Source organism: Pleurodeles waltl, chromosome 10 (genome assembly GCF_031143425.1).
Source record: "Pleurodeles waltl isolate 20211129_DDA chromosome 10, aPleWal1.hap1.20221129, whole genome shotgun sequence".
Taxonomy (NCBI): Eukaryota; Metazoa; Chordata; class Amphibia; order Caudata; family Salamandridae; genus Pleurodeles; species Pleurodeles waltl.
In genome coordinates, this window is record NC_090449.1 from 501,386,994 (window position 1) to 501,414,728 (window position 27,735).

General features: G+C 47.2%; 1 protein-coding gene across 4 annotated transcripts in view; it reads left to right on the top strand.

Annotated features, from left to right (window-relative positions):
* Positions 1-27,735, top strand: part of ELP6 (elongator acetyltransferase complex subunit 6) — a 224,565-nt gene that overhangs the window by 190,017 nt on the left and 6,813 nt on the right. The gene's annotated exons all lie outside the window — the stretch shown is intronic.

Consider the following 27,735-nt stretch of genomic DNA (forward strand, 5'->3'; position numbering starts at 1 on the left):
CGGCCCGCCGCACCCGGCTGGGCCGCGGGATCGGATACGCCACGGAGCGCCGGGCGCGCGGCAGCAGGAGCCAGTCTGAGGGGGAATCCCCAAAGAATTGGTGCCCCATCAGGGGCAAAGAAGAAGCCTGTAAGCGCGACGGGTGCGTGGTTGGGGGTGCCGGCCTGCCGCTCCGGGCGCTTAGGCTTGGACGCGCAGGCAAGCGGGCCCAGCTTGGTTCGATGACTTGGCGTAGTACTGAATGGATCGGCGTTGGAGGAGACTGGGTGGCGCAGTAGACACCGGCCACAAAGGTAGCGGCGGGGAGTTGTCCCCCTTTGGTGCCTGGTGCTGAGGAGCCTGATTAATGCGGTAACTAACGGTGTGGAGCTGGCGGTGGACTCTGAGTGCCCATTTTGCTGCGGGACTGTCGAATTGGTTGCAGTGGACCCTCGGCCCAATAGTTCTGTGCCAGCTGCGTACATTGAAGGGCTCTGGACTGCTGAAACTGGTGGTGTGACGGCTGGTGAGAGAACGGACATTGGTTGGAACCTGCAGTGGCCTTGATCATGGCGGGGACGGGCCGCATTCGCTCTGGCACTGTAACTGGGAGGTCGCAAGACGCTGCGGCGCAAGACAGCCAGAAGTTGGATGCTGTGCTGGCTGCGGTGGAGCGCATTGGAGACTCGGAGCGGGCTCGCACATCATTGGAAGCTAAGATAGACAAGGTGGCCAGCGACCTTGTCCTCCTACACGCTGACCACCGCAAGCTGGTGGACAAAACAGGTACGATAGAGGCACGAGTGGATGAGCTGACGCCGGTGGCGTCCCACTGGGAGTCTGCGGTGGGGTATGCTTTGACACGTGAGGCGGAGCTGGAGCGTCAGGTGGAAGATAGGGAGGGGTGCACCAGGAGAAACAGCATACGGGTGGTTGGATTGCCAGAAGGTGCAGAAGGCCGAGACGCAGTGGTATACTCTGAGAACTGGCATCGGGGGCTGGTGCCGGTGGGCACACTAGCACCCTTTTTTCGGTGGAGCGGGCACACAGAGATATTATACTTAATATATACTTATTATACTTAAAACTGTGAGATCCTCCCTGCTGCCTCGAGTGGACGATGCGCAAATACTACTGTTCCCGGACTACACTCTGGCGGTACAAAAGGACCGGACCTCCTACATGCCCTTGAAGCGTAAACTCCGAGCTCTGGGCCTGGACTATTCTCTACTATTCCCCGCCAAACTCCGCATTGTGGCTGAGAATAAGTCGCACTTCTTAACCACGCCAGAAGCGGCATGGGAGTGGTTGGAGTTAACAGGCCGCACCTCGGGTCGTGCAGTGGAGCGAAACGTACCCGCATCGAAGAGCAGGCACAGTGTGGCAAGGCGTGGCCGCAGGGGTGGTGATGCACCCACAGAGGCCGCGACCCATGCTCCTGACATGGAACAGCTCATGCAGGAGCGGCGGGAGGTGATACACTCTGCTGCGGCCATTAGTGCCTCCCCGGCGGCGGCGGAATCAGAAACTGAAATTTCACAGCCTCCCAGTGACCGGCCTGCCACGCCGGATAGGCTCTCAGAGTTGGGCTTTACGGAGTGCCCGCCTGTAACGCTGGCCACTGCGGACAAACTTTTCTAGGCGCTACAGGAGTTGATCTGGCTGTCCAGGCAATGCTGTGACCATCTGTTTGGAGTATTGGGCTGCCTGAGCTACAGTGAGAATATATTGCTTAACATGTGCTGATAGTTGGCCCAGTTGCCGGGCATGGGACACTCTCCTGGGCAGGCCGGGCGAGCATTTGCTGGTATTGTAGCTGTCTCCAATTGCTGTTAATAACTGTAGCCCACCGCTGCCCCCCCCCCCCCTCTGTTATCAACTATAGCTGGGTTGACCGGCTTAAGAAGGGTTTGTTTCTTTGTGTGATTGGCCTATCCCACTCTCCTACTAACGTAGAATTGGAATGTGCGATTGTGATGTTGAAGGTTTAAGTTGTTGGGTTGGGCGGAGACCAGTTGTTCGGGTGCTGTTCGGGTGTTGGGAATCTGCTACTGCTAGCGCAGCGATACTCTTGAGGGCGGGATGGGTGGTGGGTGGGTGTGCTAGGCTCTCAGCATCATGAATCCATACACCGCGATCACTTGGAATGTGCGTGGCATACATACGCCTAAGCGCAGATTCTCAATATATTAATATCTTAAAAGGCACTCAGCACATCTAGCTTTCCTGCAGGAGACCCATCTGGCGCTCTCGGAGCTCCCTCACCTGCAGCGGGGCTGGAGAGGGCAACTATACGCAACAGGTCACTCCACTTATGCCAGGGGTGCCCTGATCTGGATTAGGGCAGGTGTCCCCTTTGTAGCAGAGGAGCAGATCATAGACTCTCAGGGAAGATTTTGCCCTGGTTCGGGGAGGCTTGCGGCCTGGGCCATAGTACTGGGCTCCATCTATGCCCCAAATGTAGATCAGGCTTCCTTTCTGCATGGTCTGTCCCAGCGCCTGGCGGTTGGAGTGACTACCCTTGGTTACTGGGGGAGGATTTTAACAGCATGCTAGACATTGACTTAGATTGTTCCTCCCCCCCATTGCCTACGTCCCCTGTTGTGTCAGCCGGCGTGGTTTAGTGACTTGGACGCAACACTGGCAACTGATAGATGTATGGTGGCAGCGGCATGCTGTGGACAGAGTTTACTCGTATTATTCTGTCCCGCACTCCCTGCATGTGCGTCTGGACTGGATGCTCTGCACGCGGAATCAGACCTCTGCGATCGTAGACATAGATTACCTGGGGCGTACGCACTCGGATCACAACCCGCAGCTTATGCGTCTGAGTTGGGATTCTTTTCCCCCAGCTGTCCCCACCTGGAAACTTAGGCCTGAGCACTTAGAGGATGCTGCTTTTAAGGCATCACTGGACACGGCGATCCCGGATTTTTTTTAGCATAATGATGGTACTGCCTCGACGGGCTTGCAGGGGTGGGATGCCTTTAAGGTCTTCATTTGAGGTCGCTGTCTGGGAACTCAGTGGAATTTGCGCCGCTCAATTGAACGTGACCTGACTCGGATAGAACGAGACTCGTTGCGCCCAGAGAGGGAGGCTGCTGGAAGCCCCGCAGTGGAGGCATTGTTGGCCGAGGCCCGTGCTGAACGGCTGTCCCTACTTGAACGGCTGCGCTGTCTGAATTATGCTGCACACTCAGCGAGAACGCATGCCTCGGCAGACAAGTCGGGCAGGCTACTGGCCTGGCTGGTCCGACGCGATTGTGAGAATGGCCCGGTTATAGAGGTTCGCTCGGAGGCTGGGGGTCTGTTGCATACGACTGGGGAAATACACTCTGCGTTTACACGGCATTACCAGGCGCTGTATGCCTCAAGAGCGCTTCCGGCTGAGCGGTCTTGTAGCGAGTTTCACTCTGGAGTGGAACTCCCATGTCTGAAAGAGGACCAGGGGAGGGAGCTGGAGGAGCCTCTTGCTCTTGATGAGATACAGACCAGTATTCGTGAGCTAGCGGCTGGCAAAACGCCGGGCCCAGACGGTCTACCGGCTGACTTTTACAAAGTTTTTACTTCAATTCTGGCACCAAAGTTACTCCGTGTTTATGAGGAGCCAGTTAAGAGGGGATGTTTGGCGACATCTCAGAGAGAGGCGCTGCTAGTGTCCCTTCCCAAGCCTGGTAAGGACCCAGTGGAGTTGGGCTCGTACCGGCCACTGGCGATGCTTAAAACCGACTATAAAATTCTGGCCAAAGCACTAGCAATGCGTCTTGTGCCGAAAACGCTGGACCTGATACATCTGGATCAGAACGGGTTTGTGTCGGCGAGGGATACGTCGCACAACATCAGGCAGCTGTTTCGCGTCATGCAATATGCGAGACGGGACTGGCCGCGGGCGGGATGTCTTGTCCTGGATTTGGAGAAGGCCTTTGATTCCCTAGAGTGGCCCTATCTGTTCAAGGTCTTACGGCGGTTTGGCGTTGGACCTCACTTCACTCGGATGATTACGTTGTTATATACTAAACCTCAGGTCCGGGTTAAGATGGGGGGCATAGTATCAGAACCAGTTAGTGTGTGCAGAGGTACGAGGCAGGGTTGCCCCTTTCCCCGTTGCTGTTTTCCCTCGCCATGGAGCCACTGGCAGCGGCCCTGCATGATAAGGGGGCTGGTTGGGGTATTACCCTTGGGGATGGCATACATGTGGCATCGTTGTATGTTGATGATTTTTTGTTGTATTTTAGGGATGTTGCGCGGATCCCCCCCAGAGGTTGGGACACTGTTGCAACGATTTGCTTCGTTGTCTGGCCTCTGGGTCAATTGGTCCAAATCATGCCTCTTCCCTTTTGACCCTACGCTTCCGAACCCAGAGGTTTGTCTCGCTGGGAATATTGTCCCATGGCAGCCGCACACATTCCAGTACCTGGGCATCCGTATTTATCACCGGGAGGCAGACCTAGTTGATGGCAACCTTAAAAGAGCAGTGTCTTCGATCAAATCCCAAATGGCTTTCTGGCAGACGGTGCTGCTGTCGGTGGCAGGCAGGATAGCGCTTTTAAAAATGATAGTCTTACCACGCCTATTATATTAATTTTCTAACCTTCCGCACTATATCCCCCCCAGCTTCTCTAGGAGTCTGGAATCGACGTTGAGGGAATTTATTTGGAATGGGGGCCGCTGCATAGTTGCGCTGAAAAAACTGTACTTGCTGCTGGAGAGAGGTGGCCTGGCGGTTCCTAATTTAGAGCACTACTACCTGGCCTCTCCGCTCCAATGGGTGTCCAAATGGCTGGTGGGCCTTCATCTTGCGGATACGGCGTCCACGCAGGGCTCTTGGTCCCTAACGCAGGTGTCGCACTTATTTCAAACACATGCACGCGTGGCATTGCCAGAACAATTATTTCTCAAGGTGGCATACAGCTGTTATCGTAGGTCCCTGCGCCTCACTGGGGTGGTGGTCCCATTTGCTCCAGCCTTGGCGCTGTTGGGTACCCCGTGTGGCCCTAAGATCACGTCGGGCTCCGAGTTGCACGCGTGGCATATGGCGGAGTTGTATACACTAGGTGACCTTTACAAGAATGGTAGGCTAATTCCGTTTTCTAGGCTTCAGGGGTCGGGGCTGCCAGCAGGGCAGTTTTTGTTATATAACTTGTTGTTGAGGGCTTTGATGTCCAGGTGGTGTGTTGTGTCAGTGGCCTCTCCCACGCACTTGCTGATACAGTACATACAGGTGATGGGGCAGGGGCGGCACCTGAATAAATGGTTTACTGATGCGCAGCACGCGCACACAGTCCTGCAATGCGATGCGCTGCGTACGGCCTGGGACGGGGATGCGGTCACTTCAGTCACAGATGCGCAGTGGAAGTCAGCCCTCTCTGGCCACACTAATATACCCCGCAACTCTAGATTTCGTTTGATCCAATTTTATATCATTCACAGGGCCTACCTCACTCCGGCCCGAGTGAACAGATATTTTGCTCATCAAGATGCAGCGTGTCCTCGTTGCTCTTATATAAATGCAGACATGATACATACGCTATGGTCCTGCCCATCCTTGTGTTGCTTCTGGAGGGCAGTGGTGGGCCGCCTATCAGAGTGCACGTCGCGACTGGTTCCGTTCACCTGGGAGGCGTGTGTGCTGGGCCTTTTTCCCAGACCCGAGCGGTATAGAGAACTGCGGTGCGATTCACGGACCTGGGCCTGATAACAGCTAAGCGCTTGATAACTCGTAGGTGGAAATCGACCAACCCACCATCTGAACAGGCCTGGAAATTTTCATTTGAGGTGTGGGCAGGAGCGGAGGGAGTGGCGTTGAAAAGAGAAGAAGCGCTGGGGCTGCGCAAATATCCGCTGTCGGATAGCTGGGAAGCGATGTTGTCATGCCTGCGGAGTATGAGTCGGGGCCCGGCTGCGGAGGAACCAGTTTAATTGTTGAGGTGGATGTGCGCCTGCTGAGGGAACGGAAATGTATGGTTGGGGGGCTGAGGTCTAGTTGCTTGGTTCGGTACCTAGCTTGGAGTCGGAGCTGGATGTTAACAGGGCACTGTGGATCTGCGGCCTGTATGTAATCCCGTCCTCCACTGATATGATTGGATGATGCAGAGAGGTTCCCATGCCGATTGTGACGCGCTTGAATTGTAAACTACTGACTGTATAAATAGTACTCCAGCGGTTGTTAATGTTTGCACTGTTATTTGTGATCTGTTTACCCTATATGCCTACCAGCAAGAAGCAAAAACGCTCAAACGTAGGTAGGAATGTGTTGCTCCTCCGTAATGGTTTGCAGAGATATGGAACTATCTGTTATCCTTTTAAGGATTTGCAAGCTTCCAGCTTCTAACATATGAACCCTCTTTCTGTGACTTATATGTCAGTTAATAATGAGCTGTGTGAGCTTGGGCAAACTATGGCTCAATATGTTGACTGAAGGTCTAGTTTTAAAGTGATCTGATACCTACCTTTTTCGGCTGTGCATATTCAAGTGAATTATAATTGCACAAAGCTGTTATCCTGATGCTGTTGAGAGTTCAATGTTATGATATGACAAAATAATAATAAACAGGTTTGTGAAAAAAAAAGAAAATACAAAAGAATCTTCTCAGGTGACTGTGTGAGAGCTGACAGTTTGGTGTTGTCACTTTTCGCACCAGTAAGCATTCTTGAGGTCCATCATGTCTGATAGTTCTGCCTAGGGAGGTGCACTGTTCAGTCATCGCTAGGTTCTCTTCTTCCACCTTGGTTGATGAACAGTTTGGGATGTTGAGTGCCATGACTTCTTAATTTCAATGCTGACATCACACATCCCTGTCTCACAGCGGTCTTGACTGTGAAGCTATACGCGCCATCTCCCTCCTTGCAAGTAAAATTATCAAAGAAGCTCTTAATGAGGAGTACTAACTGCTGATATATGCCATAAGCTCTCAAGCTTCACCAGAGGCTGTCTTGGTGGATACCATCACAGGCTTCAAATAGATGAAGTTGATGTATAGTTGTCTCTGCCACTCCATGCACTGCTTTTTGATGTGTAGAGTAAGAATCTGATCAACACACCCTCAGCCCTTGCGAACCCAGCCCATTATTGCCTTAACTGCTTTTCCATGTCATGAGAAATGCACTATATAATGATTCTTCGCCAGGGTTTTACTCGAGATTTGTAGAAGGGCGATTCCACTGTAGTTGATACAGTTGGTTAATGCTTCCTTCTTTGGAGTCTTGATGATGGGGCTTGGTGCTTCATTTCCCTCCGTTTCGATGTAAACAGTGTTTAAAGGATCTTAGCCAATGTTTCAGGGTCTGTATTGAACATTTCTGCATTCAGGTTGTCTTGGCCAGGAGCTTTTCCATCCTGAGAGATCCAACAGCAGTGACAACTTCTTCCTGTGGTGGGGCGGTGTTCACAGCCAAGTCTGTCTCTGCTTCTTGGGTGTCTGCTTCACTTGTTGGTACTGATCTGCTCAAGACTTATTTGAAGTACTTGGCCCACTGTGCTTCCTGGTCTTTCTCTCTTTAGAAGGCGGGGACCTGATATTCCACTGGTCCTCTAGGTTGGGGGTTGGACACAAGGCTAACAACCTTGTCCCATAAAATCATTTATTATGGAAACAGCATCAAGGACCACTATAAATCTTCTGAGCACAAGGGACTTCAAGAGTCTCCACATGAGAAATGTATGAGTGACAATAATCAAAGCTGTATGGAAACTACTGACAGAATAAAGGACGTTCTGAATACCAAATGCAAGGCCAGAATCATATTCTTAAATGTACAGACTATGTATGGTGCAGGAAAGATGGCTCAGGTAACATCTGAGGCACTACAACCTATGCAACCTGAAGGTCAGTGAAAGTAATTCGACCAGGCCTTGCTGAATGAAAACCAACACAGGGGAGATGATATTGTACTTGTGAAGGGACAGTAACCAACATCAAGAAGGAGTAGCCATCATCATGAGAAAGGAGACATCAAAATTCCTAATTGAGTAGAAGTCAGTTAACAGCAGACACATGACCACCAGGTTAAAAAGCAGACACATAAACAACAGTACTAACTAGTCCTACTCCGACAAATGATGCAGAGGAAACAATCAAGGACATATCCTACCAATAGATTAAAGCTGAGCTTGAAGCTGTGCCGAACCACAACCTGGAGATTGTGATGGGGACTTGAATGCTAAAGTGGAATTTGACAAGAACCATGACAGAGCCATGAGGAAGGAACAATAAACAACAATGGAGAGAGACTGTTGGAATTTTGTGCTGCAAATTTAGTCAAACAAGGTACTCCCTTCCCCCACTCTATTTGCAAACTAACGCGGTGCTCACCCAGTGGCAGAGACAGAAACCAGATAGACAACCTGATGATAAGCACCAGCTGGAGTCGCTCAGTGCAAGTTGTCGGACTGGGGAGGGGAAGCTCAGAAAAACAGAATGCAAAGCACAGGGCAACAGCACTTTGATGTGACAAAATTTCAGGACCCCAAGACTGAAAAGGCATTCATCTTACAAATCAAAAACAGGTTCCAACTCCTGGCAGACACGGAAGATCAGTCTGCGCTATCTGCAGACTTAGTCAACAGGAAACTAGATCATAACTCTTCAATATGTGAACAGCTCTTGAAACATGCCTGGGGAGCAAGCCAAAGAAGAGGAAAGAATGGATAAGACAAGACACATGGCATGCCATTGAAAACAGGTGGGAAGCAAAAACGAAACTCATGGAGGCCCAATCTGAGAGGCTGCAGGAGAAGTACAAGCAATAGTAGATAGGAACAGAGTAGTCAAAAGAATGACAAGAGCAGTCAAGTGGGCGTACACGGATAACCTTGCCAGCCAAGCAGAGAAGGCAGTCAGTAGAAGAGAACAGGGAAACGTCTTCAAGATCAATGGTAAGTCTTGTGCAACATGCAGCACCTCTATCTTGGACAGGCAAGACAGACTACTCACAACTATGACACATCCCCACAATTAGAGAGCATGATGAATCCAGTGTAAGCAGACCACTCGGAAGGCATCCAAATAGGCCTGATTTACATCTTAGAGGACATCACAAAAGATCTTTACAAGAACCTACTAGAAGTCACAGGGATAAGGTTCTGTAATTGCTAAATCCTTGTACTAGACGTCATGCATCAAGAGGGCTTCAGGAACTTATGCCACACCAGAGTCTCAAAAACAAGAGAAGAATGCAAGTGTACACAGATGAGCCAAAACGCTCATAGGTATCCAGAAAAAACAATGTTGAGAAAGATATGTATTCTAACAATTGGGAAAGACAGTTAACATTTGAATGAGGAGATAAAGGGCCTCATTACGAAGCTGGTGGTCGTAAGACCATCAACTGTAGACTGCTTAAAGAAAGAGTCCATTGGCTGCCTACTACCTGCGGTTCTAAGCTACAGACCCCTAAACATGTTTCAACAGAATTGTTCCACACACCTTTGAATGCCTTCATACCACAGCATGTTCGATACACCAGCCTAAAGGAATAGTAAAGGGTTAATATCCACAAATAACGAGTCCCCTAACATACTAGTCTCACTCGAGAGAAATTCAAACCTCGATCATATATTCAGCTTTCAAATCCCCCAACAATGTCATCCTAAAACCACAAAACATTCACGATGTCAGGCCATGTGGTCTGCCAGGTATGTGCACTGACGTGATAGCGCAACATTGCGAAACTTTGGTAGTACTCCACAATATGTCACTATGCTCTTTTCTTTTTCCTTTGTTTTTACTCGTCTTGGGAGCTCTAGGAACCACCCTGCCACAGCAGTCTTCAACTCAGCACACATCAAATTGTGGATATAGTAGAATAGGTCCCTACCTGTGGTTCCAAGGGTATTAATGAGGTTTGAGGATTGCATCTAAGCGTGGGATATTTGACACCCTTGATGTAGATTTTCTACAGTGGTTTTTGTTTGTTGTGTATTCACAGCAGAATTGTTTGAATACTCTTCACCCACTGCACATCTCTTCAAGGCTTCCATTTGTCATTATCATATATATATATATAAATATATGTTCGATGGCATCTGTCGCTGTAGATACACATGTTGTGCATAGCCCGCCATCTGGTGTTGGGTCGGAGTGTTACAAGTTGTTTTTCTTCGAAGAAGTCTTTCGAGTCACGGGACCGAGGGACTCCTCCTCTTTGTCTCCATTGCGCATGGGCGTCGACTCCATCTTCGATTGTTTTCTTTCCGCCATCGGGTTCGGACGTGTTCCTTTCGCTCCGGGTTTCGGAACGGAAAGTTAGCTAAATATCGGAAAAATTACGTCGGTATTGTTGCTTTCGGGATCGGCTTAGTTACAATCGACACCGAATCGAAGAGTGAAGAGCTCCGGTACCCTTCGGGGTAGTTTTCGATTCCCCTTCGGGGCCTGGTCGGCCCGACCGCGTGTAAAACAACGCTGATGGAACTGACCCCGTTCCGTTTCTGTCCTAAATGCCACAACAAATACCCGTATACAGACCAACATTTGGTCTGTAACCTGTGCCTGTCGCCTGAGCACAGTGAAGAGACTTGCGAGGCCTGTCGTACGTTCCGGTCCCGAAAAACACTCCGTGACCGTCGAGCCAGAAGACTGCAGATGGCGTCCACGCCGACAGCTCACCGAGAGTTCGAGGAACAAGAGGAAGAAGAAACCTTCTCGATCAATGATTCGGACTCCGAAGAATTCGACGACCAAAGAACTGTGAGTAAGACATCGAAGCCAGCACACAAAAAAGTGACAAGGCCCAGGGGACGCCACTGCCACCAGGCCATGGCTCGACCCATAAATTCGGTGTCCGACCATCGGCACAGAAAAAGGCCGAAATGGTGCCGAGATCGTCCGACTCCAGTCGAGACACCGGCACACAGCCTTCTCGGGACCGAGAAAGTGCTGTTGAAAAACATCGACAGCGAGAGATCGGAGCCGAAACTGCTCGACGCAGAGACAGCGGCACCGAGGAAGATCGACGCCGAGAGGGTTCGACTCCGAAAAAGAAGAAGGTCACTTCGGAGCCGAAAAAGAGTACAGACAGGGTTCGATGCAAAAACAACCCGCAACCGACCCACCTACCGGTTCCTATTCAGAGGAGCAATCACTGTCCTCTCAGATGCGAAAGCATAGATTTGAGGAAGAGTTGCAGTCCACTGAGGTGGACCACACTCAGAAACGTATTTTTATACAGGAAGGAACAGGGAAAATAAGCACCCTTCCCCCTATTAGGAGAAAAAGGAGACTGGAGTTTCAATCAGACCAAGCACCACAAACAAAAATGGTGAAAAAGGTAACTCCGCCACCCTCTCAAAAGGTAACTCCGCCACCCTCTCAAAAGGTAACTGCGCCACCCTCTCCTCCACCTGTAACTAACGTTTCACCGGCACAAACTCCATCACATTCCCCGGCTCACACCACCATGAGCCAAAGTGATCAGGACCAAGACGCTTGGGACTTATACAACGCCCCAGTGTCGGACAACAGTCCAGAGGCGTACCCTACAAAGCCCTCACCACCGGAAGATAGCACAGCATACTCACAAGTGGTGGCTAGAGCAGCAGAGTTCCACAACGTGTCCCTACACTCGGAACCAGTCGAGGATGACTTCTTATTCAACACCCTCTCCTCCACCCATAGCTCCTACCAAAGCCTGCCTATGCTCCCAGGAATGCTTCGGCACGCAAAGGAAATCTTTAAGGAGCCGGTCAAGAGTAGAGCAATAACACCAAGAGTGGAAAAGAAATATAAAGCACCTCCCACAGACCCTGTTTTCATCAGCTCACAGCTGCCACCAGATTCCGTCGTAGTAGGAGCAGCTCGCAAGAGAGCCAACTCCCACACATCTGGGGATGCACCGCCCCCAGATAAAGAGAGCCGCAAGTTCGATGCAGCCGGAAAGAGAGTCGCAGTACAAGCTGCAAACCAGTGGCGCATCGCTAACTCTCAAGCACTACTTGCGCGCTATGACAGAGCCCATTGGGACGAGATGCAACACCTCATTGAGCATCTACCCAAAGAGCTACAAAAGAGGGCGAAACAGGTGGTTGAGGAAGGACAGAACATATCTAATAATCAGATACGCTCCTCTATGGATGCAGCGGACACAGCTTCAAGAACAATTAACACATCTGTGACTATCAGAAGGCACGCATGGCTACGAACGTCTGGTTTTAAACCAGAGATTCAGCAGGCAGTGCTCAATATGCCATTCAATGAGAAACAACTGTTCGGACCAGAAGTGGACACGGCGATTGAAAAACTCAAAAAGGACACTGACACTGCTAAAGCCATGGGCGCACTCTACTCCCGGCAGAGCAGAGGCACTTACAGCACCTTCCGCAAAACATCCTTTCGAGGGGGGTTTCGGGGTCAAGCCACACAAGCCAGCACCTCACAGGCCACACCGTCCAGCTACCAGGGACAGTACCAAAGGGGAGGCTTTCGGGGCCAATACAGAGGACAATTCCCTAGGAATAGGGGAAAATTTCAAAGCCCCAAAACCCCTACAACCAAACAGTGACTCACATGTCACTCACCCCCTCCACACAACACCAGTGGGGGGAAGAATAGGTCAGTATTACCAAGCATGGGAGGAAATAACTACAGACACTTGGGTCTTAGCAATTATCCAACATGGTTATTGCATAGAATTTCTGCAAATCCCTCCAAACATACCACCAAAAGCACAGAATTTATCAAAACAACATTCAGACCTTCTGGAAATAGAAGTTCAAGCATTATTGCAAAAGAACGCAATAGAACTAGTACCAAAGACACAAATAAACACAGGAGTTTATTCCCTGTACTTCCTAATACCAAAAAAGGACAAAACACTGAGACCAATCCTAGACCTCAGAACACTAAACACCTACATCAAATCAGAACACTTTCACATGGTCACGCTACAAGAAGTGTTACCATTGCTAAAGCAACAGGACTACATGACAACCTTAGATCTCAAAGACGCGTATTTCCACATACCAATACATCCGTCGCACAGGAAATACCTAAGGTTCGTATTCAAGGGAATACATTACCAATTCAAAGTATTGCCCTTCGGTTTAACAACTGCACCAAGAGTCTTCACAAAGTGCCTAGCAGTAGTGGCTGCACACATCAGAAGGCAGCAAATACACGTATTCCCGTATCTAGACGACTGGCTAATCAAAACCGACTCACTGACAAGGTGCTCGCACCACACAGATCAAGTCATGCAAACCCTCTACAAACTCGGTTTCACCATCAACTATGCAAAATCACACATTCTGCCGTGCAAAGTACAACAATACCTAGGTGCCACAATAGATACAACAAAGGGAATAGCCACTCCAAGTCCACAAAGGGTTCAAAATTTCCAAAAGATTATACAACGCATGTATCCAACACAAAAAATACAAGCGAAGATGATATTACAACTACTAGGCATGATGTCCTCATGCATAGCCATTGTCCCACACGCAAGGTTGCACATGCGGCCCTTACAACAGTGCCTAGCATCACAATGGTCTCAAGCACAGGGTCAGCTTCTAGATCTGGTGTTGATAGACCGCCTAACATACCTCTCGCTTCTATGGTGGAACAACATAAATTTAAACAAAGGGCGGCCTTTCCAAGACCCAGTGCCACAATACGTGATAACAACAGATGCTTCCATGACAGGGTGGGGAGCACACCTCAATCACCACAGCATACAAGGACAATGGGACGTACATAAAAAAAAGCTGCATATAAATCACCTCGAACTACTAGCAGTTTTCCAAGCATTAAAAGCATTTCAACCACTCATAACTCACAAATACATTCTTGTCAAAACAGACAACATGACAACAATGTATTATCTAAACAAACGGGGGGGACACACTCGACACAGCTGTGCCTGCTGGCACAAAAAATATGGCAATGGGCAATTCACAACAACATTCGCCTAATAGCACAGTTTATTCCAGGGATCCAGAATCAACTTGCAGACAATCTCTCTCGAAATTACCAACAGGTCCACGAGTGGGAAATTCACCCCCAAATTCTAAACACTTACTTCAAACGTTGGGGAACACCTCAAATAGACTTATTTGCCACGAAGGAGAACGCAAAATGCCAAAACTTTGCATCCAGATACCCACACAGGCAGTCTCAAGGCAATGCCCTATGGATGAACTGGTGAGGGATATTTGCGTACGCTTTTCCCCCTCTCCCTCTCCTTCCATATCTAGTAAACAAATTGAGTCAAAACAAACTCAAACTCATACTGATAGCACCAACGTGGGCAAGGCAATCATGGTACACAACACTGCTAGACCTATCAGTAGTACCCCACGTCAAGTTGCCCAACTGGCCAGATCTGTTAACGCAACACAACCAACAGATCAGGCATCCAAACCCAGCATCGCTGAATCTAGCAATCTGGCTCCTGAAATTCTAGAATTCGGACACTTAAACCTCACACAAGAATGTATGGAAGTCATAAAGCAAGCCAGAAGACCATCCACTAGGCACTGCTATGCAAGCAAATGGAAAAGATTTGTTTGCTATTGCCATCATAATCAAATTCAACCATTACACGCATCTCCAAAAGATGTAGTGGGTTACCTACTACACTTACAAAAAACGAACCTGGCCTTCTCTTCCATTAAGATACACCTAGCAGCAATATCTGCATACCTGCAGATTACCCATTCAACTTCACTATTTAGGATACCTGTCATTAAAGCATTTATGGAAGGCCTCAAAAGAATTATACCACCAAGGACACCACCCGTTCCTTCATGGAACCTTAACATCGTCTTAACCAGACTCATGGGTCCACCCTTTGAACCTATGCACTCTTGCGAAATACAATTCCTAACCTGGAAAGTTGCATTCCTCATCGCCATCACATCTCTAAGAAGAGTAAGTGAAATTCAGGCGTTTACAATACAAGAACCTTTTATCCAACTACACAAACATAAAGTAGTCTTAAGGACCAATCCTAAATTTTTGCCAAAGGTTATTTCACCGTTCCACCTAAATCAAACGGTAGAGCTACCAGTGTTCTTCCCACAGCCAGATTCCATAGCTGAAAGGGCACTACATACATTAGACGTCAAAAGAGCACTAATGTACTACATCGACAGAACTAAAAACATCAGGAAAACTAAACAACTGTTTATTGCATTTCAAAAACCTCACGCAGGAAACCCAATCTCGAAACAGGGTATAGCCAGATGGATAGTTAAGTGCATCCAAATCTGCTACCTTAAAGCAAAAAGACAGCTGCCCATTACACCAAGGGCACACTCAACCAGAAAGAAAGGCGCTACCATGGCCTTCCTAGGGAATATTCCACTGCACGAAATATGTAAGGCAGCCACATGGTCTACGCCTCACACATTTACCAAGCACTACTGTGTAGACGTGCTATCAGCACAACAAGCCACAGTAGGTCAAGCCGTACTAAGAACCTTATTTCAAACTACTTCCATTCCTACAGGCTGAGCCACCGCTTTTGGGGAGATAACTGCTTACTAGTCTATGCACAACATGTGTATCTACAGCGACAGATGCCATCGAACTGAAAATGTCACTTACCCAGTGTACATCTGTTCGTGGCATCAGTCGCTGAAGATTCACATGTGCCCACCCACCTCCCCGGGAGCCTGTAGCCGTTTGGAAGTTAGCTTCAACTTTGTACATTTGTAAATATATTAAATCTTAGTTAGGTACATACTTATTCACTCCATTGCATGGGCACTATTACTAACAAACAACTTCTACCTCACCCTCTGCGGGGAAAACAATCGAAGATGGAGTCGACGCCCATGCGCAATGGAGACAAAGAGGAGGAGTCCCTCGGTCCCGTGACTCGAAAGACTTCTTCGAAGAAAAACAACTTGTAACACTCCGACCCAACACCAGATGGCGGGCTATGCACAACATGTGAATCTTCAGCGACTGATGCCACGAACAGATGTACACTGGGTAAGTGACATTTTCAATATGTTAACATTCACAACCAATTATGACAGCAGAAAAATATGCACACAGATTTTATACTTTGGAAATTGTTGTACATTTATCTATGCCTATCCTCCTACAAATTGAATTTTGTTGTGCAGATTCTATCATATGACTTAAGAGTGATTATATGTCTATGCCTCTCAGCAATTTCTCACCAATGCTCTATTAGTCCCAGTAATTTTGAACTTTGCAGTGGTTATGTAACTATACGCATGGATATTTTACCTCTCTTCTTTTTCCTTTGTGACTTAAGCTTTGTATATTGAGATTATAAGGTTTATGATTTGCCCTACATCCCCAGTACTTGTTCTGGGTTCCATCATCCTCAGATCACATCTTACTCTGTTGATGCTTACCTACTCATTCAAATACTCAACTGTCTTGTTCTTTCACCACAGAATTCCTCATCCCTTGTCGCTTCCTATGTTGCTAATGCTGTACTCCTCCAATTTTCCTTTTCTTATGCTCATTTTAAACGAACTGCCATGACCCCATTTCTACCTTTGCTATTTCCATTTCTAAAGTCTCTCTCTTGTGTGTAGTACAAATAATTTTGCTTAACATTATGGTCTATTTCCATATCCCTTACTTCATCAATCTACCATCTTGCCCCTCCGTATCTGTCCTTTATTCTACTTTTCTTTCAGGACTTTTAGGCAACACCTTAACATTTGCCTCTATTTTTCTACTCCTAAAAATGGACTCTGTTCTTAATCTAAATAGAAAGTACATGTGAATTGCTGTGCACACTGCCGCGTATTTGTGGTGGGTGGTCCAGTTTCAAACAGTTGACGTGGACCGTATTTGTGAGGTTGCAGTAGATAGGCATGGAGGGTTATCCAGTTGGGGTAAATGGATGGTTTGAACTTCCAAGGAGGACAAACAAGAGTTAGAAAAGAATAGGAAGCTACATAGGAAACTGAGTTAAGAGGTATTTTGTTGTAACTTCAACAGTTAGTATGGTTCACTGACATGAGAATGCCTGCTGTTGTTGAGAATGCTTGCTGCTCCAGCACCGTATAAATTAAAAAAAGAACCTTTCCGTTGGAAAGATCGGCATCCTCTGCTTGCAGAGATAGTCATTTGGCCCTCCGCTTCCCACCATCCTAGCATTACCTTACGTGTCCTCTCCAGCTATGGACCCTCAAAGATGCAGCACCTCAATGCCACTGTCTAACCAGATCCTAAATGTACTCTTGCTGTCCCTTATCATCAATATAGCTTAGGTTATTTGGAGAGGCCCTCGTCTCCAGCTGTTTGCTTTTCATCGGAACTTGAGAGGGCCATCTCTGTTTACTCATCTGCCATTTTGAGTGGTCAGGTGGAGGTCAGAAAAGCAGGCTGCCTGTGGATGGAAGGAGAATGATCATGCAGGTAACTGATAAGGCTTCAACTATGTGCTCAGTTTTGGAAAATTCGGCCTCATCAGCTGAAGATCTTGTCACAGGGTTTCCACACATTGCTGTGGAAGTGTGAGGTAGCGCTGTATCATTTGTATACTTCATGGTGCGAATACCATTGTCGTCACAAAGTGGCTTGAGCTGAAATGTCTGGGTAAACGGTGTAGCCACGTCTGTGGGCATGCCTATAACAAACCTCTGTGCACACGTCAGCTCTGACTACAAACACTGATGACAACATATAATAGATATTGTGGAGCTCCATATCTTTTGAAGAGGTGACTGATGTGTAAAGTGGTAATTGGCAGGGATGATGGGATTACATCAGTATTGTGTTTCGAGGGGTATTTGTTTTTTGGTTGGCACATAATTGTTCATCATAGTCCAGCCATACCCAGTACGCAATTTTCCAACGCTTGACCTTTGTCCTAACAATTTGAGCCTCCTGTGGATGTATTTTTGATGTTTTCTGTCCCCATTTTTCTCTTAAGGCAGGGTATCATATGCCGCAGCGTCCCAGCTCCAAGCCAAGCGTGCCGTAGTGCCCGTCATTGTTAGCAGCTTAGCCATTTACCCTCTTTGTTGCATGCTTGGATAACAGTCCTCTAGTTTGTGTCTGTGGTCTATGAACATTTATATATATATATAAGGTCACGTGCAATCACCTGGCTTGCAGGCAGAGTTCAAGGTACCAATCGTGAGGAGAGAAGGTGTAAATACACCGTGGGACTGCACACTTTCCATACTGGTGAAGTGACAATGCAGCCGCACTGAAATGTTCTCTCCGTTGTGGAGGTCACCCTTACTTAGCAATACATAATTGGTACGAGTAAGCAAGGGAAAAGTGAAAATACCTGGTCAAGGTTATCCCCAGGTATCTGATAACTTGTTCCAGCCAGATAATTCTGTGATTGTCCAATTATGTGGCTTCAAGTACCCATGAGCTAAGGATTCTCATTGTGCCCCTTTGTTAGGAAATACAAGCAGAGAGGATCAGCAATGTCACCTTTGTGGAAACGATATGCTATGCCGTAATCAAATATTCATGTCCCAGAAAGTCTGGTCAAACGTACATTACGGTGTGTACAACTGATTCCTTTCATGTATGTAGTGTGTATTCAGGCACGTATGTGCATTTCCATTTGTGATAATACTCTCCAATCAGTCACATGCTACACTAGCCCCATTCAGCTTCTGTATAATAATTTCTGACTGTAACGCGTGCATTTCTTATGTTGCTCCAGGAGGATGGATTGCCGTATACATGCATAATGTGTTCCTTTGCTTCAAACATAAATTGTACAGCAGTGAATTATCACTGATGGTGATAGTGCAAAACATGTTCTATGTGTTTTGGTAGCTGTAATACAATGTTCGGTGGCAAATGCACCAAACGCACCCTAGATGTATCCTGCATCCTGCATCCTGCATGTTGTGTACAAACGCTGCCTTGGTGACATGCTGCAGCACACAGTTGTTAAGGCACTGCATTACCATGCCACCGGTGTTGATACAGGCTTGCCATTTGGAAGATGCTTGCTGAAGTGCTACAGAAAGTGCCGTAAAAGTACCTTGACTTGGTCAGGGATGTCATGAGAGTGGACAGTTGGTAATTGTAGCTCACTCTACCAACACCTGACATGAGAGTGAATCTTAGCTCACAGTTTAGATAGGAATGGGACTGCATGGTGAAAAAGAAGGTACCCCTGCCGCGATTGCCTAACTGCATGTCAAACTGCTAACCTGAATTATTTTGACCCTGATCTTATGCTAACTTAGCTTGAGCGCAGAGGCATAGGCCTTTTCCTGCCCATGTGAGACCCAGGACTGTCCAATGGCCTAGAGGGGTGCACCAAGCATGCAATCAGAGTAAACCGTGGACTACTGCCCCTGTCCAAGTTGTATCATGTAAAGCCAGCAGTGGCTGCATACTCCGTTTTGTGATTTGACCAGACTTCTCTCTCTCTCTCTCATTGAGAGTGTGATCTCCTGACCCCTATCATGTAAAGTTCTATGTTATGTGAAAGCCAGAACCTTGTGAAACCCGGAACCTAGCGTTGACATACTGAGTGCACGCCGATAGTAGGTCTGTACAGTGAGTGCGTTTCATTCCTGTAGTTGTTGGACTCTACGTGTGAGTGAGCCCGAGTCCGAGTACTGAGGCTGGCAGAATCTACATTTGAAAGCACAGATTGTAGCATGGCGCAAGAAGGAGTGCGGTGACAGGTTCCCTGAACAGTAGACATGTATTGCCTGCATTCCTGTAGCTGGATGGTGACGATCCAAACACTAAATTGAGGAGGGCGGAGACCAGCGGTGCCTTTAGAAATTCCATGAAGACTTTGTTAGCAATGTGGTACTGAATAATTCTTCCTGAGCATTGCCTTTTAGTAGACGGTAGCGACGAGGGTGGGATTTCCGATTCTCTTTCAAGGTGAGGAAGTTTCTAGGCACAGCCTGCCCTTTTTGTGTGACTGATTACTACTTAGGAAAAGCTAATGACTGCAAAGTGCAGACATCCCACACTTCATTGTGCCCCTGTTGTGGGTGTTACAGCCTGCAGACAGCCCCAGTGCTACCTACTGTAAGAAGCATTACTTTACACAAAGGGTGTTTGAAGAGTTGCCTGGAAAAGAATGTTGAAAGAGAACCACTCCAAATGGGGTGTGACGTTTGAGACATTGAATCCTCATCCCCTTTCTAGAAAAGCACTCCCTTTTGTTCTAGTTCCATGTTCTTCATGACCAGGCTCTGCAGCCTACTTGGAGGCCTGATGTGTGACTATGGCTGGTGTCTGCGCGACCAGCAGTCTATCAGAGGTGAGGGGACATCACCTAATCTGCAGTTTCTGCAGGAGAAGCTAAGGATCTGACTGAAGGGTCTAGACGTCTGCTCTCCTGCTGAGAGAGGGGAGGCACATGCAGCACAGAGAATAGAAGCTGATGAACCTGGGAACATGATTCTGGAATGCCCCATGCTATGAAGGGGTCTCTCGGTTTTCAGCACAGTTATTGAGTAGCTGTAAATAAGACTGTTGCTGAGTGTGTCACTGAAGGAAATTGAGTCAAGGCTGAAGTGAGAAGCCCCAAACCAGCCCAGGGGTCTCAGTTGCCTCTAGACACCACAAAAAAGGCTGGACTATCCTGAGCTGAAGTGCCAGTCTACCATTGATATGGGAGGGCCGCTCCTAGAGTCTGATGCCACTGTAAAAGGCTGCCCCAGAACTAGTTCTGTGGAGATCACCCGCTCACTTCCGCCGCTGTGATGATGTAGAAGGGAAGTGTCTAATCAGTGAGAAGAGAAACGCCAGCCGCGTAGCTCGGATGGCCGACACTCGACAACAATCAGATTACTGCAGGGCTTAGTACGCGTGCCCAGTCTGTCGTGCCCGCTTGAATCTTTTTGGTACAAAAGTTGCTAAAGACAATGAACTGAGTTGCAGGCTTAACTCATGACAACTTGAGTGATCTGCGCTGGAGCATATTCCTTGCCTACCCACTAGTATAGTATACTGTAGTAGGTACGGTAATAGTCGTATCTCGACCACTGGAGGAGGTGAGACCGTTACTGGAGAAGGAAGGGAAAGTGTAGCTCCTCGCGACTAAAGCTCTGCTCATCACAACCCTGTATGTTGTATTCATTGGATTGTGTAGTAATTCATTCTGCTGTGAGATAATACGTGCTTTCTTTTTCATGAAGATAAGCACTTAGGTCTCCATCGACGCACCAATTTTTCGATGGAGTTCTTCATTTGGTTAGTGTTGCAATGAATGGACTCCCAGTGATTAAATGTTCATGAGCATAGAGTAAAAACATATTAAACGTTGGAGTATGAAAACGTAAGATTTAATACCGTTGGAGTGATGCTTTGTGTGATAAGAATTCAGTGAACACAGATCAAGAAATTGGTGTTATTAGAAAATTCATGTGTAATCGTTCATCGCTGACACTGACGTCGCTGTTTCAGTGCCGTTTTCTTGTTGGTAGTAAGAGAAGAGCTCTTTAAAACATTTCAATAAATGCGAAATGGTTTGAATTGAATGGGTGAATGTGGAATCATATAGTTTGAGATTCGTGTAGGGTGTGCTTCCCTTTCAGCACCGAAAGGTGGCAACGTTGGATTACTAAAGCGTAGAAAGAGGCCTCATATTGAAAATACATTAGATGAACGCTTAGATGTGGCTGCTGTGCTGTTTTAATATGAAAGCTAACATTTCAAACGTAATTACCCGTAATGCTCTACCGCTATAGCCTTATATAAATGTAGAAAGATATTAGCTTATATCAATATGCGAAAAATAGTTTTATAGTAAATTACTGTAGTTAGATTGTAACGTGTGAAAACGACAAGGAAATCAGTTGCCTCACTCGCAGAAAGCAATAAACGTCAAAGCAAATGGGGATTGTCTAATTATCATTTCATGTTCGGTTTATGCTACTATAGCCTTCAAGGATTTCCAAGCACATCTCCGCAAGCTAAAGGATCTGGAACTGCCAGTTTACACGCGGAAAAACCGTAGCCCGTAGCACGGATTTCTGCATTGAAGTCTTCATTCTATACGCTCCTATGTGGAATCAGCATCAACTAGTGCTCCACGCTAGTATTATATGCACATTACCTCACCAAGCCCCAGGTCTGTGCAGGTTACTCGAACCCTGGTGGTGTTCACAGGGCCCAGTGCAGACACCCAGTACCTTGCTTACAGTTTATCTCGGGCTTGGAGAACCTAAGGCACCCAGTCTGCACTCTTTAAACGGCCATTGTGGCTACCCTGGTAAACCCATCAAGCGTTGTGGGCTGGATGTGCTTTGAGAAAGGTTCCAGATCTACACAGGGATAAGGCACATCCTAGATTTACGTGTATTCAGCGATCTGGAAGGAGTCGAAGTCAAACCCAAGTATGTGACATCTTAAGCACAACTTTATGGTCTTGTAAGAGGCAGTTATAATCCAGCCCCCCCTGCATTCCGTCAATCATCTGTTGCTTTTGCTTTTGTCGCCCCAAGTGGGAAGGTATGCCCAGGCATGGGTCCTGTACTTACTATGCCACCAGATTCAAGCTAGCCTGGCTGATGAAGGGTGATACCCTGAAACTGGTCCCTGGATGCTTTTTTCTGGTCAGGGAGGACCTGGCCTGGCAGTTTGGGCTGGACTGTTCCCATGGGGAACAGGGTCAAGACTGATTTGCATATGGCTGTGTCCAAACTGGAATGGCATGGCAAGCAAAAAGACTGATGGATTAAACCCAGATCTGTGACTGGGGGTGAATGTTTGATTTGCTCTGCATTCCGTCCAGCATCTGTTGTTTTTGCTTCAGTCCTGAAGAAAGGCATCTGCCACCAGAGCCAGAGGGTCCGGATGCCAGCTGAAAAATTTCGGTATCTGAGGGTTGACGTGATGCAAAAAGATCCACATCGCAAGGACCCCACTCTCTGATTATCTGGAGAAAAATTATCGGATCTAGTTTCCAATTGTTGGAATCCCTCAGATATCTGGAGTTCCAGTCCACTATGGTATTCTAGGAACCCAGAAGATAATCAGATAATCCGCTAGGACAACCAGACGATGGCTGAGGCAATAATGCCATAATTCCTTGGCTATTTCTGCCAGGATCCTGGACTTCACCCCCCCCCCCCCCCCCCCCCAATTTGTTGACATTTCTGACTGCTGATATATTGTCCATCTTCAATAATATGCAACAGTCTGTCCTCTGAGGGGAGAGGCTCTTTATGGCAAATGAGCCCGCCAGAAGTGCCAAACAATTGATGTTGAGATTCCTTTCCGATCTTGACCATCGACCCCCTGTCACCAGAGAACCGCACCGAGCCCCCCAGCCCCACTGACTGGCATCCGATTCGATCACCATGTCTGGGTAAGAACTGAAAATGGCTCTGCCATTCCAAGCATCCATATAATTTAGCCACTAACAAATGTCCAACCTCACTTCGTCGGATAACGAAATCTGTTCTGAAAACTAAAACCTGTCAAGGAGACCAGATCCTCAGGGCTTGCGCATGTTCCCACCATGTCCACCTCTAGGCAGCTCCAAACTCCACTTAGTTATTATAGCACAGAGTTAAAGAATGGCCAAGTGGGGGAATGGGTTTTGGGTTGGGAACAGCAGGGAAGGAGACCTGTGGAAGCAAGAGTTAAACAACACAATTGCAAGATTAAGCGCAATGACTTTCAATAAGCTTTGTTTCAAATAATACTTATACTGAAAACATGAATAGCCTAAAGCTTCACTAAAACTAGGCCTCAGGAATCCAGGTACCTGGAAATCAAGAAAGGTTATGCAAAGTTTCATATCAACATTCCAGAATTAACATATCATATTTTGAACAATGAACGCTCTCCAAATAGTTCTTAGAATAATCACTGCATTACAAATAATCAAAGAGCACCTGGTTTTCTCTGAATGAATGAACTGTACTAGAATCATGAATAACACTGCTACTTCACACTCTGATTAAGAGTTCCAAGATTCAAATGTTCAGGAATTATTATGCACCTTAATCAAACTGCACATCAAGATTTCAATGTCTATAAATGATCGTACACTCTGCCAATCTGTATTTCAAAAGTTAAAAGGCCAGGAATGAATCGTGCACACTGTTGCTGATTCGAACATCTAGATTCAAATGCAATGCAACGATCGTGCACACTGTCGATCTATACTTCAAGAGTTAAATGCTAGAAATGAATCGCTCAAACTGTTGCAGATTCAAACATCAAGAATCAAAGGCCATGAAATGATCGCGCACACTGCCGATCTGAATGCCAAGAGTTAAATGCCAGGAATGAATCGCGCACATTGTTGCCGATTCGAACTTCACAATGCAAATGCCAGGAAATGATCGCGCACACTGCTGATCTGAATGCCAAGAATTAACTGCCAGGAATGAATCACGCACACTGTTGCTGATTCAAACTTTTACGATGCAAATGCCATGAAATGATCGCGCACACTGCCGATCTGAATGCCAAGAATTAAATGCCAGGAATGAATCGCGCACACTGTTGCTGATTCGAACATCACAATGCAATTGCCATGAAATGATCGCGCACACTGCCGACCTGAATGCCAAGAGCCAAATGCCAGGAATGAATCCCGCACACTGTTGCCGATTCGAACATCACGAATGCAATTGCCATGGAATGATCGCACACACTGTTGACCTGAATGCCAAGAGCCAAATGCCAGGAAAACAATCGCACACGCGGTTTTATGTTTAGGCCCAAAACTCGAATGTCACTGGAAACGGAGTTGGGGGCCTAACCCGACCTCCGCCTTACCGCCCTGCTTGAAGATCACCAAATAAATGAGGGCAGGCCTGGAAATGACTTGATAGGCCTCCGGGACAGGAGCTCAGGAAAATGCTGCTGCTCTGCACCAGGACCTCTGAATAGTGAGCACGTGGAGCTGGCTGGCTCCCTTTTATAGAGCCAAGCCCTGCCCACGAGCCACACCTAACCATGCTGCAGGAAAGGCTTCTAGAATGTCTTAGAATAAGGACCACACCCTGTAATCCTGCAAACAAACCTTGCAAATGAACAATGTATTACAAACAGCATTAATGACTTTTCAAGGTAAAAGCTCTACAATGCAAAAGGTTAACATACTGCATAGAAACACAATGCATGAAATATGCCCTTGCATAAGGACTGGGTTTTTGCATTTACGTCGCCCGTAGAGCGCGCACTGTGCTGATGTTGACAAAACCCTTCTGCAAATGTCGGATTTTGAGTCTCTGAAGAGCACGATAGTGAAGGGGAGCCGGGAAATGGACTGAATGTATGAGGCCAGAAGACCCAGTAACCTGGCAATTGTCCTCAACAACACAGTCGGGCTGACTAAAGCAGACCTCAATTCTCTCTTGATGCTGCAAATTTTCTGAGAGGGAAGAATAAGCTGTGATCAGACTGAATCTATCCTGAGGCCCAGGAAGACTGTCACCTGATACAGACTCATTAATGACTTCTGCACATTGATAAGGAAGCCCAGCTCCTGTAGGAGATGAATAGTCCACTCTAAATGAGTCAGGAGAGTCTGTGCATCTCGAGCCATCAATAATATGTTGTCCAAATATATGATCAAATGCACCCCTTTGGCTTGAAGTGACTCCACCACTGGTCTCTTTAGTTTGGTGAAGCACCAGGGGGCTGAGGACAGACTGAAAGGGAGAGCATTGAACTCCAGGCAGTGACCCCTCCACAAGGAATTGTAAATATCTCCTGTGTGGAGGAAAAATGGGAAAAGAGAGATAGGCGTCCTTGAGGTCCAGACGGACTATCCAGTCACCTTCTAATAGAATATCTCTCAACATGTGTATTCCTTCCATTTTGAAGTGACTGTACAATATCCAATAATTGAAATCTTTTAGGTTTAGAGCAAGGAGATGACCCCAACCTTTCTTGTGTACTAGGAAAATGGGACTGAGAAACCCGCACGGATGGGGGGAGGAAAAACGTACTGCCCCTTTGTCGAGAAGGGCTTGAACTTCTAAGTCTATAAAGGACTGATCTGCAAGGGAAGAAAATCTGAGGAGGGGGTTGCAATTGTTTCGTAGTACTGAGAAACTCCAACCTGAAGCCTAGTACTGTCTGAAGAACCCAAGGATCCCCAGAAATCTGTTTCCAATTGTCTAGGAATAATCCCACTCTGCCCCCCAGTAGAACCTGAGAGTGTGGTATAATGCGTACCGGAATATCCAGCATCTTGAATTGCTCCCTGTTGTACCCGATGAGACCCTCTACGGTATCTGGAACGCCCTCCTCTGGATCAGGCGTGGTAGAGGGTGGCCTCTGAAGGCTGCTCTCCATACCAACCTCCTCTTCCCCATGGATAGTAGTTCTGAGGACTTGAGAAAGATCCTCGGCCAGACATTCGCCCTCCGTAACGACCGGCCCTGAGAAAAAGACCTCTTTTGAAAACCTTTTTAAGGGACATCTAGGCTTTGTCGAGGGAGAAATAAGTAGAACAGAACTTAGCCAGTTCTTTGATGAAAGAAGCCCCAAAGAGCAATCAGTCGGCCGAAGGACCAGCCTCTGAGGTGGCTAAGTGGGTTTAGTTTAGGGTCAATACGCATAAGGATGGACTTCCTACGTTTGGGTGAAATTGCGCAGTTAGTATTGCCAAGTTGACATATGGCCCTTTGCGCCCAGCCAATTAAAATGTCGGTGTCCACCGGTGTCCCTGATTCCTTGGCGTGGAAAGCTAATTCCAGAATTTTCATCAAAGGACCCGACATGTCTAACAGTTTGTCCTGGCAGTTACGCCATGACCTGTCCAGGCCCTTTTTGGGGCCCCTGGCAAATTTTTTCATGAAGGTCACCATAGTGAGGTCAATTTCCAGTGTTTCTGCAACCTTGCTGTCTAGATCTGGTCTAGGACATTCCGCCCGATGGCGGGACCGAACCTTTTCATCAAAACTCTTGCGGATGTGGGACTGCACATACCTATCCACTTCCGGAGGAGGAATCCAATTGGATGCCCTGGGGTGGATAATTTCGGTGGGATCAAAATCAAGTACCTAGGGAGGGGAAACTTGTTTTTTAGATTTCTTGCTGGGACCAGGTGCATCAGAGTCATCAGAATCCTCAGAAGCGGTATCTCTGTCCAAAGAAGAAGGGGAAAAAACAGAGTCTATTTTTTATGCTATAATTATGCTCATTGGCTCTTTTGCAGCAAAGTTTTAAAAAAATTTCAGCATGGGCGTCCACAGACGTAGAATCCAATCCCTTTCCTGTGTTTTTGGATTTAGATTTAGACCCTTCGCCCTGAGTCTGGGGCTCCTGCATCCAACCCTGGGTGCGAGCATAGTTAAGGAGTTGCCCAGAAAAAGGTCCCAAAGCCCTAACTGGGGCATCGTTAAAAGATTGTTGGACCTTGCAATCAAGGGCTTCAACCATGTTCATCTCAAGCTGATTATCATTATCTTCAGGAAAATACCCCGATTCATTCTCATCCCATTGAGCAATTCTCCTGATATATATATATTTCTTTAGATATAGAAATGATAGGCAGGAGAGATCAATATAGGGGAGTGTAAAAACTCCTAGCAGGCTAAACAGGCCAATAAATGTGGAGGGAGCAGCCTGTGAAAAAACACTCTAGGCAAAGCCTCTTTTAATTTATTACATCCCGAGCTCCAAGAAGCAGGGTGTATTGGGAGTACACTAATGAAGAGAAGGGGCTTCACTGTAGTCGCGTCTCCGAAAAGCAAGACGATCTGCCAGAGGAAACACTCTGATATGGATTGGCTCGTAAAATGCGACGCAACGCAACAAAGGGAATAAAATAAACATAGAAAAAAGACTACGTGAAATAAGCATAGTCCACTCCCACTCCACCAAAATGTCTCGACTCAGCAGGGAAAGCTGA